Source organism: Primulina eburnea, chromosome 14 (genome assembly GCF_022965805.1).
Source record: "Primulina eburnea isolate SZY01 chromosome 14, ASM2296580v1, whole genome shotgun sequence".
In the NCBI taxonomy this organism is placed as follows: Eukaryota; Viridiplantae; Streptophyta; class Magnoliopsida; order Lamiales; family Gesneriaceae; genus Primulina; species Primulina eburnea.
In genome coordinates, this window is record NC_133114.1 from 2,372,233 (window position 1) to 2,388,537 (window position 16,305).

Here is a 16,305-nt window from a genome sequence, read left to right on the forward strand (position 1 = left end):
GTATTGATTGAGTGGTGTATTGATACTGTACCCTCGATATTGTTATTGTCAGATTGAGTATTGACAGGCTTTGAGTTCGATACTTCGACAGAGTCAGAATATCAGAAAGAAAGGTATAAATTAATGTTGAGTTGGGATTGCACAACTCGAGTGAGGTTTGACTCGAGTTTCCCTAAATCACATACTTAGTTTATTACATTGATATTTGTAATTGATGAGATTGATGTTTGTTGTCTATTGATTTATAGCCACTGCATGTATTGACTACTGAGTCGTTAGTCATTGGCTGATTCGCCTAGTCACCGGCTGATTCGTCTGGTTATTGGCTGATTCGTCTAGTTAATCTTGACTGATTCGTCTAAACTATAGCTGATTCGCTTAATCTTGACTTATTCGTCTAAACTATAGCTGATTCGCTTAATCTTGACTTATTCGTCTAAACTATAGCTGATTCGCTTAAATCTTGAGTCGAGTCTGAGAAGACGCGTTGTTTGAGTCGATTTTGAGTCTGAGTGTGATTCATTGCTTGATATTGATTTATGTTTCTGAGTTGATACATGTTATGAATATTTATTATATGCTTTTATATATGTTTTTATATGATTGCATGTATATATTGTTTATACTGGGATTTATTCTCACCGGAATTATCCGGCTGTTGTCTTGTTTTGTATGTGTGCATGACAACAGGTGGGACATGTTCAGGGTTGAGGAGATGAAGAGAGATCATGATTAGAGTGGAGGCTCCGGACTTGGATTAGAGATAGGGTTAGACACCTGATATTAGCTGTTAAACCTTAGTTGAATAAATGTATGTGGTACAGGACTTGTACTTTTATACTGATATGTAAATACGTTTTATTTCACTACGTTCCGCATTTTAAAAAAAAATTTAGACCATGTTTTATAATTGATTAATTAGTCCCAATGATGATTAAGAACATGATTAGCATCCGGGTCCCCACATACATCTAACCGAACTCGTAGCCTAACAGCTCGCCCTTTAGTATCCCAGTAATTATACTCCACTTTCATTTTATAAATAAATAAAATTATGCATTAACTAACAATTATAACTTTTGACCTATTAGTAAATGTTTGATCATAATAAATTTTTATGTGTGAAATCAATTATCTATTGAAATTATGTTTCTTTAAAATTCGAGTGTATTTATCTCATTTTTCAGATGATTTATGTCTTTTTTAAAGAGTATGGGGTTTTAAAAAATTGACTTTATGTTGGAGATTTTGTGGTGTTTTGATTCTTTTAAATATGTTAAATGATATTTGTCTTGACTAGTGTGAAGATAAAATATGGGCAACTTAGGTTTCAGTACCTAAAGTTTTTCAATTTTTGTTTTAGTACCCAATTTCCCAAAATACCCTTTATGCTTTAATTTAAACAATTGATTTTTTCTTTTAAAATTTAACGGCCCATCATGCTTCCGTAAAATAAATTAAATCTTATACCTCTTTGACCGGAGTACCACCGGGTTATATCCACCGTATTTTACAGACTGCTCCTCACAGCCTAATCACGCGATCGCAACCGATGGTTACCGACGCAGATTCCTTCAGCAGTACTTGGCACAACTCTAATTCGTTTCCTACCTTAGAGTGTACAGTATAAAATAAAATTTTGAAAATAATACATGAGAGGGGCTAGAGCAAAAGATCTCTTTTATTCAAACACAGATCATTATTAATACATAGTAACCTCCTATAGAGGAGGAGAAACTTGTTTAGCTACTAATAGTAGCTGAACTTACAACACTCATAAACTTGAAAGAAAATATTACAAATGGTTTGGAAGAAAAATGAAGAGGTTGATCGATGCCTTCATCTTCCTTCTGCCCGTTATTTATAGAAGGCTTCTTCGGATTTGAAACTCGGATTTCAAACCTTCATAAACCTTTACAGCTTGCTTGGGGACCAGATGGTGGTTGAGTGGTCCTCTTCCCTCTTTGTCTTTTTCTAGATTATTAATCTAGAACTAGTCATTTCTTGAAGTTTTATCTGTCGGCATATATAGTTTATATGCACTTGGATCAGATCAGCTTGAATTTCTTTCCCTGCGTCTTTGAGCTTCTTTTGATATTCTTTAAAATTTTTCAGCTCTTTTCTTGTTCCCTTAATCATTTTCCTGGAAACTCTAAGATATGCAAAATACATTTGGTTTCCAAGTTTGGTTTAAGTCTGGTGTGATTTACTGGTTCCCATTTGGTCTTATTTATAGATTTATTTGGGTCCAGTTTCTCGTCTTTTTATTAGATTTTCCTTATCTTTAAAGATAAGGTATCCAATGTCCTTTGTCATTTTCCACCGATTATTGGTGGTCCTTGAATTCCACTCACATGATTTTTCACATGGTGGTCCTTCTTTTCTTGGTGGGATGCTCACATGTTCCTTTTAACTTTGTCGAGGAATATTTGGCTTTCGGTTTCCTCGAGGAAAACGTGAAGGTGGTCCATCCTCACTTGTACTGGTATCGGTAAGGTGTTTCCGATCAGATCTCGGCTTGAATCCTTTACCGAATTCTGGTTCCTTCTGGTTTTGGCATTCCAGACAGATCTTTTCTGACCATCTTCCTATGTGTGCCATATTACAGAATTTTCGGCGAGTTTCTTTACTAGCTGGCAGCTTGCTGTTCCACAAAAGATTTCTCTTTTTCTCGAATAAATCTTCTGCAAAACTTGTTGTTTTTCCTGTCATGGTATTTAACAGGAATGATCCGTTCACTGAATGATTATAATATTTGAACGGAAACTTGACTTTGTCCATCTCAGTGAGACAGACCCATAGACCCCAAGCTCTTCTGGTAGACATATCATCTTCAGAAATTGAAGCAACCAGGGGTGTTTCTTCTGTTGGAGGATCCTTGATAAATTTTTGGACATTTGTATTCGGCCTCCTTAGCTTGATGAAATGAAAGGCTTCATGAGAACCCTTTCCTGCTGGTTCTGGTGCTGCACTAAAGAAGTATAGCTCCAACACATCTCCTCTGGACAAATAATCATTATTTGCCCAAGTCTCGTGAACAGCTTCCTGGATCCACTTTGGTAAACCTGAGATTTCCGGAAAACTGGGTGATGTTGTATAAACTGAGGCAAGAGCCCCGAATTCATACCATGCCTTGACCTCCTTTGGATATGAATTTTGTTTCATCCATACCCTTGGATATTTTCCTGAAACATCAACCCTATTGGTAGCTAGGTTAATGCCAATTCTTGTTTTTAATTTCTCCCAATTCTGCTGATAGACCTGAAATGGAGAAATTGTTGATTCGTTAATACCAACCTTAGATTTGCCTTTGTCAATACGAGGCCTAAGGTTGATCTCTCCCTCTTCAATCCCCGAGGTGAAGGGTTGACTTGATGACTCAAGATAAGGATCAGGAGTCTCAATTTTTGTTTTGGCCGACTCATCTGGTGATGATCCCGACTTAACACTTGTGCAAGGGGTATTTGAATCCCCCGCTACAGGTATAGAGTCCTGTACTCGAAAACTCTCCATCTGTGAAACCAATGGCTTCTCAATGCCCTGGAGGATAGGCCTTTGCATTACAGACCATAACTGAGTATATGCCTGTAAACAACCTGTAATTCGATCAGAGACAATTCTCTTATCAGCTTGTTGTAGCCTTCCCGCAATTTCTGCGTTAACGGCCAACTTGTTAAACTCGGTTTGAAGCATTTCAAGGTGTTCCCTCAAATGTCTCTGCATCTTGATAATAGCATCAATGTCAATGCTGTCCATCTCTTGTTAAAAAATCTGCAAGAATATTTTCATGAGATTTAATTATCACAATATCAAAAATATAATTCTGACATAGTGATTGCCATCGTAATAATCTAGCCTTCTCAGGTTTAGACTCAATTCTATTCCTTAAAAAAACTTTAACTTGTGTGTTATCAACTTTCAAAGTGAATTTCTTTGCAAGTAGAAATAATGGCCATTTTTCAAAAACCCTCTTTACTGCATAAAATTCCTTTTCGTTGATATGCCATCTTATGGCTTCTGCATCTGAGAATAACCCACTACAATATCTGCATGGTTGTTCTCCTTCTGGGGTGAGCTTCGTAAGAACTGCTGCCCACCAATGATCACTAGCATCAGTATATAATACCAGATCATCTTCATCTTGAGGAATAGCCATTTTCGGAAGATTTTTGCAAACCTCCTTTAAATGGATAAGTCCTTTTGTGTGTTCGTCTGTCCATATAAATCTAGCATCTTTTTTCAATAATGGACTAAACACCTTCCTGTGTTTTGCTAGGTTTTTAATAAACATCCCAGCAAAATTAACAACTCCTAAAAACTTTGAAGTTGTTTCTTGTCTTTGAGACTTTTTGGAAAATTCTGCACCTTTTCGACTATGTGGTCTTGCAGAATTATTCCTGACTCATCGATTTCAATTCCAAGGAATTCAATCTTTCTTGTAGCAATGACTGCTTTCTTTTCAGATAAAACCAGTCCTTCTTTCTTGCAAACATTAGAGAAAATCTCCAAATGTTTAACATGTTCATTCATATCTTTGGATGCTATTAAAACATCATCAATATAAACAAACATAAACTTAAAATAATCTTTAAAAAGATTATCCATCTTCTTTTGAAATATCTGTGGTGAATTAGCCAATCCCATTGGTAATACCTCCCAGATATAATGTCCTTGAGGTGTGGAGAAAGCTGTGAATTTCTTGCTTCCTTCCTCCATCCGAATCTGATAAAATCCGGACTTACAATCAAATTTAGAGAATATCTTTGCATTGCGTATGCAACTAATTAGATGTTCTCTGCTTGGTATAAAATACCCATCAAACTCCAGAATTTTATTAATTTCTTGATAATTAATAACCAATCTGGGTTTTCCTCTTTTTATCTCACCATGATTTCTTACCAGAAAACCTGGACTGCTATAAGGTGACCTACCTGCCTTGATCAAACCAAGGTCCAAATGTTCCTTGATTATTATCTGCATATCCCTTTGATCAATAATGTTCATTGGGATGGGTTTGCATCGGACAAATTCATACTCTTTGCCTTCCTTAATTTTAAGGCAAGCCCTGAGTTGATTTCTCTCCCACCATGCCAAGGGATCTTCATTATAATTTTCTCTGATCCTCTTCTTGACATCTTCCAATGATACCTTAGCTTCAAACTCTACTTCATTTGTATGTAGAGTTATTTTAAGGCATTCTATATCTTCTGGTTGGAGTTCCTTATCTGCTCTCAACTGAAGCATTGTTTCTCCAAACCGTCTAGAATCCTTCATTTTTGGGTTCAGAAGCTTTCCTGAATCACCACGCTTGCTGCGAAACTGTATTGGCAATTTTCTGTAAAATGCCTCTCGTAGTCTCTGGACTATGATTTTGTAAGCACATGGTGTTGTGAACACTAATCTTCTAGTCTCATTTTCTTGTGTATAGGACTTAAACATTTGTAGGAAATTATTTCCTAACAATATGTCAGCCCCTGTATCATGAAAATAAATTGGTGGTGTCTTTACCTTATACCAAGGTGTTTGTCCAGCACCGCCAATCATAATTTCAGTCATCTTAATCCCTTTACATAAGATTAAGATTCTTTTGGAAAAATCTCTTCCAGCAATCTTTGGTAATTCTTCTTCCAAATTATTTGGAAAAATCCCTCTTTTTGCTGTGCAGATTCCAGCACCTGAATCAATATAAGCAGCAAAATATTGTGCCTTATACTTTTCATATAACATTCCTATCGGAATGTATATGGAGAATGGACTTGTGGTCATTGGATTTTCCACATTTTATCTTCTGTCATAAACTCTATTCCATACTCTAGACGTTTCCAAGGTTTGTGTTCCTCGAGAAACTCTAGTCCAAGAATCAGTCGATCTAATTCTTTCCCTGGAATTCTTGAATGTGAACCTCCAATTCCCCAATATTAATCAGTCCTTGGTAAGTTCCTATCATCGGTTGTTCCAAATAGTATATTGAATTACAAGGAAATTGATTCCTTTGCTTTGTAATGTCAAATACTATTTCTACCTCCTTCCACCCTTCTGGGCCTCTAAGTTTTCCTATTGTAGAAAAACTTTTCAACTCCTGTTGGGTTTCTATAACTGGCTTTTTATCCCATCTATAGCTTGTAATTCTATCTCCTTGAAAAGATAGTCTTCTTGACTCCAATCTGAGACTTTGATTCCTTTGTAGAATCGGTTTGTCTTGGATCTGGATATCTGTTTCCTGTATTAAAGGAAACTCGACTCGTTCTGGATAAATTGCATGTGCAACTTTTCCGAATATCTCTGGTATTTCAATAAACTCGTTTCTAATAAACAATTCAGAATGATGTGTATTAGATAGAGCATATGAAATTTGATAGGTAATAGAATATGGTCTATTACCTTCTTTCATCAGCCTTTTTTCCTTGAAGTTCTGATGCAATGTCAAGGCTCGGCTGAAATCTCGATCTGCCAGGTTGTAGGCTATCCTTGGATATATTACTCCTACAATTTTTCCTGCACAGAGATTTCCTGAGATTGTTCCCAGTACTGAATCTTGTAGATTCCTCATTCTTTTATCGCATATAGCAATATCAATTGGTAAATCTATCCCTTCTTTGAAAGTAGCCTTTATCATAATTTGGATTACTCCGATATGAATCCAGGACATAGTCCTTGCTACTTCTATCTTGAGTTTTTGTAATTCCTCCTTAATTTCTTCGGAAGGAATTAACTGCATCTCCATTCTATTTCCTGTAAGTTCCATTGGGATTGCCATTTCCCTTCTAGAAACTTTATAGATTAGATGATGCTTTCTGTTTCTTAGTCCAAGACTTCCTAAGAACTTTTCTACCTGTCCTGCAGAGAAACCTTGATATCTCTGTAGACTCGGATTTTCTCTCATGATTCTTTGAACCATGTTATGAGATATTGTTGTCTGGCTAAAAAACCCAGACAGATCTTCATGTGTTGCGTGTCGAAACACCTCGTCCTCAGTCAGATTCCGATTCTGTTCCATCAGATTCTTCCTGACTTAAGACTTCTTCTTCTTCATATATACTTTCATCTGAGGCGATGTCCTCAAATCGGTATACTTGAATAAGATCTTGGTAGTAAACTGCTTCTTCTATATCCGGGGTAGGATCAAAGCGTTTAATATCTCTTTTTTCATTTTCTGGACAGTTGGTCGAGATATGACCTCTTGCTCCACATGTCCAGCAATTACAGTCTTTGAAACTTTCATTGGCCCTAGTATGAGCCCTTCTGAAAGTTTTCTTGGTAGGTGTTCTTCCTGTGCTTCGAGAGGTACTCGATGCTTGGGATGATATCCTACTTCTTGATGGTCCGCTTCTTTGTCCAGATTTATAAGATCTGGCTTTCTGTCTAGACCATACGGTTCTTGGTTTCCAAGAACTTCTTCCACTTCGTGCATAAGGATGAGTCCTAAAACTTTTTCTTTTATGCTTCTGTGGTTTACTCCCAATAATCGTTGGAAGATCATTTTCCTTACAACACAAAGGAGTTCTTTTGTTGATACCCCTTAGTCGTTTGTAATTCTTTTGTAATGCTGCCATGTGACACCATTCTGCCAATTTTCCTTTAAGGAAAAAGGCTCTTCTTGCCAACGTATCTGGATTACCAGGTGCATATTCCCTTATAAGCATTTCTCTCCAAGGGCTCGGCATTTTTGCGAAGAAAAGCTGCATAGCTATATCTTCTTCGACTCCTGAATTCCATCTATATTTAGTGAATAACATAATGTATTCATCCACTAAACATATGTCCTGTAATTCAAGACTATACAGAGCTTGAGTGTATTTCTTCTTCTTCTCTGTATCTTGACTGTTGAAATAGTCTACCCCTATAAAATGTGCTTTAAATAGGGTAGCCATTTTTCCAGCGATCTCACTAAGAGATTCTCCAACTAGGACTGACTCTTTCATGTCTGATGAAGTCATGTCCCAAGCAATTTTTACTGATCCCATAAGACTCATTTCCAAAAGTTTAATGAATCCTTCTTTGTTGAGATCGAGTGTTCCTGCTGCAATTCTCATAGCAGATGTCCAATCATCTATGAGATCTTCTCTGTTTTTGAAGTCTAATACATCAAGGTTAAGCATAACCCCGTAAGGATGTATAGGATCTAAAACAGTTTTCCCATAGGGTGTTTGGTGCAAAGGAATTTGAGTTCTCCTTGCCTTTGTTCCTGCTGGGTGTGATCCTCCACCAGTATGGAAATCAGATTGAGATTCTCTCATGTTTACATTTCGAGATCCCACACTTTCCCTTGGTGGTTCTTGAGAAGATGACCATGTTATAGCAGGTTGTGTTTCACCTACTGCTGTGTTCATCTTTAGATCTACTACTTTGAGATTTGCGAAAGATTCTGCAAGCTCTTGTAGATCCTCTAAACCAATCCTTTCTAAAGTTGTCATCAGATAAATTTCTTTTCTGAAACAGACTTGATTAGATTGATCATCTTTTCTTCTTCAGTTAATGGTTTTGACACCACTCTGGCCTTCCCTTGTTGATGTAACAAAGGTTCAGTACCAAAGGATGGTGGTAACCAGCCTCCTGAAGTTCTTCTACTGGAACTTGGTTGTTGTTCCAGTTTCTGAATTCTTGTTTGAATATCCTTTAATAATCCCAGAATTTCTTCTTGGGTTTCAAGGATTTTCTCAACTCGTTGCGGTACAAAATATAGCATATTGCCATAATTTTGGACTGTCTTCTGAATTTCTCTAAGATCTAAAGAGAGCTTAGAGGAATCTTGAACTATATCCAGAAACTTATTATTTTGAATCATAAGTTTACCTGAGATTTTACCTGAGGGTGTAGTAGTTTCCCCTTCTGTTTCTGATATCTAACAATAGTTAGATGTTTTTGTTTATATTCCAAAATATTGGAATATTCCTTGTAAATTATTTTCCTTGAACCGAAGTTCAGATTCATAATTTTTTCAAAATTCTCCTTCTCATACAATTAGTTACTAGTAATAATAAAGTTTGTGTTTGAAATAAATCAACCTTTGGCTCTGATACCATTTTCGGGAGCGCGTGGATCAATTAAAATCAAATAAAAGACAAGGGCTTTTTTGGCATTTTTAAAAATCTTTTCTCTCACCAGGTACCAAAACACAAGTTCTTTTATATTGGGTACTGATACCCAATTAACCCATAAAATATCATTATCCCATCTATCACATCAAATGAAGAAATAAGGAGTCGGATGTTCAGCGGAATACATTAACTCTCCCATCAAAGAAACATCAAAATTCAAGAATCGACTCATTTTACTGAAAAGACAACTTATTTACAGATATATAAGACCGTTTATTATATATTTTTGTCCATAAATTGAACAGTTTTCAAGTTATTTTTCTTTGATAGCATTTAAGTGTCATCCAATGACCAACCTAGGTTTAATGTTTAAGCATAAGTTTAAAAGCCCGTTGCATCTTGGAAGGATTTAACTCGTGGATGGTGTTGATAAGAGAGGAGTCATTTCAGAATGTAATTTTGAAATAAAAAAATTTAGTAAGATAAATAAAATTGGTTTCAAATATAATATGCTACACTATTTAAATATGTTGGGCTGCATTATTTATATTTAAAATTCAAATAAAGCGGCACAAGAGACATACACTATACATCATGTGTTTTTTTTCCAGAATTATACCATGTATAAAATTTTCAAATTATGAAAATCTCGAAAATTGAATGTATTGAGAGTCGAACATTTTTTATTATTGAGGATAATTTAATATCTATTTGAAAACCTTTTGAATCTATCTCTTTTAAATTTTTTGGGCATTGTTATTTGAATTTTAATAAGACCGTTTATTATATATTTTTGTCCATAAATTGAACAGTATTGGATGCAATAATTGTTTTTTTAGTAGAACGATGAACCGTGATACTTGAGCTGCTGTGCGGTTTAAAATATTTGACTTGCACCATTACCACTAGCTATAGTTTTTGGTAAAGCGGCAAGCGCTAGGTCCTACAATTGGTATCAGAGCAAATGTCAAGGGTTCGATTATCATTGATTGCAAGGAGTGCAATTATTGAGAGGGAGATTGTTGGGTGCAATAATTGTCCTTACTTGTTAAAACGATCGAACCGTGGTGCTTGAGCTGCTGTACGGTTTAAAATATTTGAGTTGCACAATTACCACTAGCTATAGCTTTTGGTAAAGCGGCAAACGCTCGGTCCTACAAGCAGTTATCAAGTTATTTTTCTTTGATAGCATTTAAGTGTCATCCAATGACCAACCTAGCAGGGACGGAGTCAGGATTTTGGTTCAGCGTAGGCAACCATATATTATAATTAATAAAGCAAAAAAAAAAAAGAACAATAATTAATCGACAGCTAAAAATAATGTATCATAAAATTTGAACACAAGTTACGCACAGCCAATAACATTGATAATTGATGGGAAAACTTCAGAAAAATGAGGAACAACGACGTGTACAAAATCCAAAATAAAAAAAAGATATAAAATATACGTTCGAAAAATAAGCATTAATTCATTATCGAGTGGAAAAAGCATAAAATTATAAAACAATTGAGTGATCGACAAATATTGAACGAAACAACGAACCTAAAATTTGGTAACATTTTGGATTTTTTAGAGATTATGATAGATTAAGCAGTAATTAAAATGAATTGGAATGATTGTTACTCAAAGTATACGACGTTCGTGACTCGAGAAATGAAAACACATACAAAAGGCTATATAGAGTGTATACTTGGATACTAATAACAACTAAAAAATTGAGTCTAAACTTTGGGTCTACAAATTATTAAAAAAAAATTGGATCAGCATAGACAGCTAAAAATATAATAATAACATACACAAATTAAAAATTTAGAAATAAATAAATAAATATATATATATAAACATATAAAAAAATTTTATATAAAAATTTTTTGGCCCAGTGTAGGCACCAGCCCACACTGGGCCTATGCTGGCTCCGCCCATGCAACCTAGGTTTAATGTTTAAGCCTAAGTTTAAAAGTCCATTGCATCTTAGAAGGATCCAACTCGTGGATGGTGTTGATCAGAGAGGAGCCATTTCAGAATGCAATTTTGGAGTAAAAATTTTAGTAAGATAAAAAAATAAAATTGGTTTCCAACATAATATGCAACACTATTTAAAAATGTTGGTCTACATAATTTATAATTTAAAATTCAAATAAGATAGCACAATAAACAAACATAATACATCAGGTACTTTTGCATGAATTATAGCATATATTAACTATTTCAAATTATGAAAATCTCGAATATTGAATGCATTGAGAGTAAAAAATTTCTGATTATTGAGGGTAATTTAATATCTATTTGAAAACTTTTTGAATCACTCTCTTTTAAATCTCTTGGGGTGTCTTATTTGAATTCAAGAAGACAGTTCGAGATATACAATATAGAACTAGTTTTGGAAGAAAAATATTATACATCAACTGTTTCAAATTAAGATAATATCGAAATAGCATGCATTTGTAGTCAAACATTTATTATTTTCATAATGTGGAATTTTAATTAAGAATAAAATAATGATGCAACTATGGTAAGTAAATTTGTAAATTTTATAGATAATGTGTGAATTTTTGGGTAAAAAAAAAAATGAATGAGATATGGTAGCTATGAGTAAATTATAAAGGAAAATTTGTGTTTTTTGTCATATATATGTAACTATTTGTGATTATGGTCATGTATGTTAATTAAATTTCAGTCTTATTAGTATATCTTTTAATTTATGATAATTTTAATTTTTTTTTCTATTAGGAGTCTTTATGTGACCCTGAACGTATCAACATCACATCGCTGTCACAGTGTGGCATCGGTGTCATGTCATCACCACATCGAAAAAATTGCTAAATTGAAAAAAAAAATGAACAAATATAGAAAACTAAAATTTGACAAGATAAAGGAGTAAAATCGCAAAAATGTAAAAATACAGACCAGAAGGGAAATTTTTTTGCCAATTTTAAATTTACTAAAATACAATTTTATGAAATGAAAAAAAAAATTACTTTTTAAGATAATATGAATATTTTCGTAAAATTTAATGTTGGTACTTTTGAAATTTTTTTTAAAAAAATTTTAAATGGTAAAAAAAATTTCAAAAGTACCATTTAACTACCAACTCCATGTTCCGTATGTTCTTTCCTTTCATCAGCTCTTCTAGCTACAGTTTCAATTTCAAAAGTCGATAGATTTCATTTTAATTGTTTTTAAATAAAACTGATGTCATTCGCTTATTTTTTTGCGGATTATATGCATCGCGGGTACTATGACTCGTTATTTTTAAATTATTTTTATACCCATTCTATCATTTTTTATAATTTTTCTTTTAATTTGGAGAGATTTCTTCAAAATTTATGAATATAATTAAAACGCTAATCTAATTAGTGTTACTCCGAATTGAGAGTGTTAAGAGGTCTCACATCGATTAGATATAATTACTGAAAGTTGCATATATGAACTTAGAAAATCGGCGTACTTTGTTGAACTTGACCTTAAATCAGGCCATTTTGAAGAAAGAAAGGAGTACGATTGATTGACCGATGGACTTGGCTTGGGAAGGATCGGATGGATTTGGTTGGGGGTGGAGCGATCATTTTAGCAGTGTTTTTATAACCGGACCGTTAATCGAACCGGTCAAGTCTTAAAAAATGGTTCAACCGGTTCAACCGGTTCGACCGGACGGTCGAACCGGATCAATAAAATTAATATTTTATTTATTTTATATAATAAATAAAATAGTAAAATATTGATTATTTATGTTTTTATAGTTTTTATTTAATTTTTAAGATGAAAATTACAATAAATATCAAAATAAAAATCATTTTTCAAATTCAAAAATCCAAATTACACATAACATGTAACCAAATAGTGATAACCAAGTTTAAGTGTCCAAGTAAACATCAAGATTAATTATAAAAAAAGTAGCAAACATCAAGTTTCTTATAAAAAAAGTTGCAAAACCGTCGCTATTTAGCGACGGTTTTAAAAAAACCGTCGCTAACTAGCGACGGTTATTCTTTAACCGTCGCTATATAGCGACGGGTTTTGAAATAACCGTCGCCGATCTCTGGGCAATTTTTTTTATAATTTCACAGACCCGGCCGGTTCCTGAAGACCGGCCGGTTTCCGGTTTTTCCGGTTGAACCGGGTTTTAACCGGTTTTTTCCGGTTAAACCTGTTTTCCGGGTTTTTATTTATGTCCGGACCGGTCTGAAGGCCGGTTCACGGTTGAACCGGTCCAACCGGCCGATCCGGTCCGGTTTTGAAAACATTGCATTTTAGCGGAGAGATATATTTTAATAAATGTATGTAAATTATCAAAGGACAGTAAAGTAAAATTGTGCCACATACGGATTTGAAATTAAAGTGCCGATTCACAAAGAGTAAGTCTCTTATGAGATAGTCTCACGAATCTTTATGTGTGAGACCGATCAACTCTACCAATATTTACAATAAAAAATAATACTCTTAGCATAAAAAGTAATATTTTTTCAAGGATAATCCAAATAAGATATCCGTCTCACAAAATACGACCCGTGAGATTGTCTCACACAAATTTTTGTGTTTCACAAAATATATTACAGCGGACTGGATCTTTATTAAGACACGGGCATAAGGATTTTAATCTAATCTATTATAATTATATATATATATATATATATATATATATATATATATAGGCATATATGGTTATTTTTGGGAAAATATTGAAAATGTAAGAATTTTCTTATATATATATATATATATATATATATATATATACAAAAATAACCATATATGCCATTACTCGATCTGTAATAATTTATGCTAAAAAAATTGTAATAATATAATTTTTTTGAATAATATTATAAATGAATTAATATGACGTGACACCTATTATTACAATTTTATTCTCAATAAAATCAATTATACCTTTTGTTTTTGCAACATAACCAAACAAAGCCATCATATATTCAATCAGACCAGGAAATGTGCATATAATTTTCCACCAAGAATTTTTAATTATTATGTTGGACAGATGTAGCGTACAAATTAATCACGTAATATTTAAATAATTATAAATTGGACAAAAATATAATTTAAAAATGTTGATCCCATAAAAACTAGTACATAACGAAGCTGCCTAATTATTACATTTGACCATCCCATTGCATTTCAAGTCCTGCTCAATTTTTATTTGCGTTCAGTTTGGTCACGGACATTCGAGAAAATAAAGGTTTGGTTTATGTTTCACCTGAAATAAGTTTTATTCTATAATTTAACATATGTTGTTTGATTGATACTTTTGTGTACTTCACGTATTTTTATTTTGAATATAAATAATCAATTGAATATATTATATTAAAAATAATGACGATATCATCACATCAAGTGTAGCATAAACCGGCTCGAAAATATACGCACATTCAATCAGAAGATAAATTTGTTTATCGAATAGAAATATATCCTTTTTAAGGGATCAAGGGCATAGCTAATATTTTGATTCAGTGTAGATAATAATATACTAAAATTAATACATTCAAAATTATATAAACTTTCTAACCAAGTAATTATTAATTTGGTCACAAAATAATTATCTTATGTTTGGTCTTTTCGAGTTTTCATATTTTAAAATTAATATACAATAACTTCATTATCAACTGTTAGAAATATTTTTCTCTATTGTCTCTCTATATAGACAATAGATTATCATTCATTCAATCATCTCTTATTTGATTGAAAACACTTTCTACAATAACAATTGCAACTCGGTAGAATTAATATAAAATATATTATTATTATTGTAGAACCCGTAATTTGGACTGCGTATAAACCATGCATAATTCCTAGTAATTTAATTGCTTGAGTATTTAAATTCTTTTCTTTAAATTTATTTATTTTACGCAGTAGTTTAATTGTTACCTTTTCAATTAAATAAGTGAGGCCGGACTGGAGATGGAGTATTGAGATAAGCTAATAAAGATTTATTTAAGAAGTGGTAATTTAGCCACTGGTCCCCGCCCTCGGTCTCAACATCATCAGTACCTACAACAATCAAGTCTAGTGAGTCTAAAGACTCAATATGTATAATCCCATCAGCCGACACCCACCCTCCCCACAGCAGCCACGTTCAGATTTCCAGCAGCGAGGCTTCGGCAGTAGCGTTTTTCCTTGCTAGATTACTCCCCGGTGCTTCCCCCGCGGTGCAACTCTCAGATTTCTCGCTTGAATTCTCTAAGGCATGCCATGTACCATTATTTTCCGCATCATGCACGTTATATATTGCTGATATGTGTGTTATTTTCTTGAGAAAAGTTCGATCCAACGTGCAGCATGTAGTTTCATTCGTTTTGATCATAGCATGCGTTCTTCATTGTAACTCACGTTTTTGTTATTTCCTACAAGGGGCTGTCGAGTTTGATGTTAGAGGGTCTGTACATGGCGTGAGGGAGGGTCTCATGGTGTTGGAATCGGGAAGTGGTTGAGACAAGGATGAAACCGAGCGGGCTAAGGGATAGGTGAAATCTTCGGGCGTGTGATTGCATTGTGGGCGTGTGTGTGCTGGGAATGCATGAAATTGAATCGGTGACACAAGTAGGTCCAGTAAGAATTGGACATGATTTTGGGTGAGCTGAATTGTGAGTGGGATGGTTAGGCGTGAGTTAGTGGATCATGTACAGGTGGGAAGAGAGGGATTGGTTCTTGAGGAAAACAAAATAAAATAATAAAATTATGAATAACATTAAGAATGTATAATGCAATGTTCGAGAACCTTAGGGGTGGAGTCTTGTGGGTTTAGGACCTTTGGATGATTTTTAAGATATGGTAAAAAGTTGGGAAAGTTTTAGTTAATCTTGGGTTCGATTCGGGTTAAAACCGGGACCTCGGTCCAAGTTTTAAAACGAATCGGTTAAGTTGCGAATTTGGCTTGAGTTTACATTTAGGAACACTTTTAAATATATTTTGGACATTTTAAGGAGTTTGGTAAGCTTCGGGTCAACTTTAGATTATAATGGCTCAGAACATGATATTTTATCCCATGCAAATTTTACTGTAGTATTTACTTGCTATTTACGATATATACATGTTGAGTCTTTAGACTCACTAGACTTGATTGTTGTAGGTACTGATGATGTTGAGACCGAGGACGGGGACCAGTGAGCTAGCTTGGGTCGGCAGTAGTGGCACCCGAGGACCTCAGTGCAGCAGTTGTCATTTTATTCCGCAAACAATTTTTATCAGTAGTTGGATAATTTTTAAATTGTGATTTTTGGCAACTTTAATTTCTTCCGCTGCGATATTTTAAACTTTGAC

The 16,305-nt window shown here is 34.1% G+C and overlaps 1 protein-coding gene across 1 annotated transcript in view; it reads left to right on the top strand.

Moving 5' to 3' along the window:
• Positions 1-10,748: 10,748 nt before the first annotated feature.
• Positions 10,749-16,305, top strand: part of LOC140811770 (guanosine nucleotide diphosphate dissociation inhibitor At5g09550) — an 89,049-nt gene continuing 83,492 nt past the window's right edge. The window contains exon 1 of the mRNA XM_073169840.1: positions 10,749-10,758. The gene's annotated coding sequence lies outside the window, so the exon portion shown is untranslated. The remainder of the gene's footprint in view (positions 10,759-16,305) is intronic.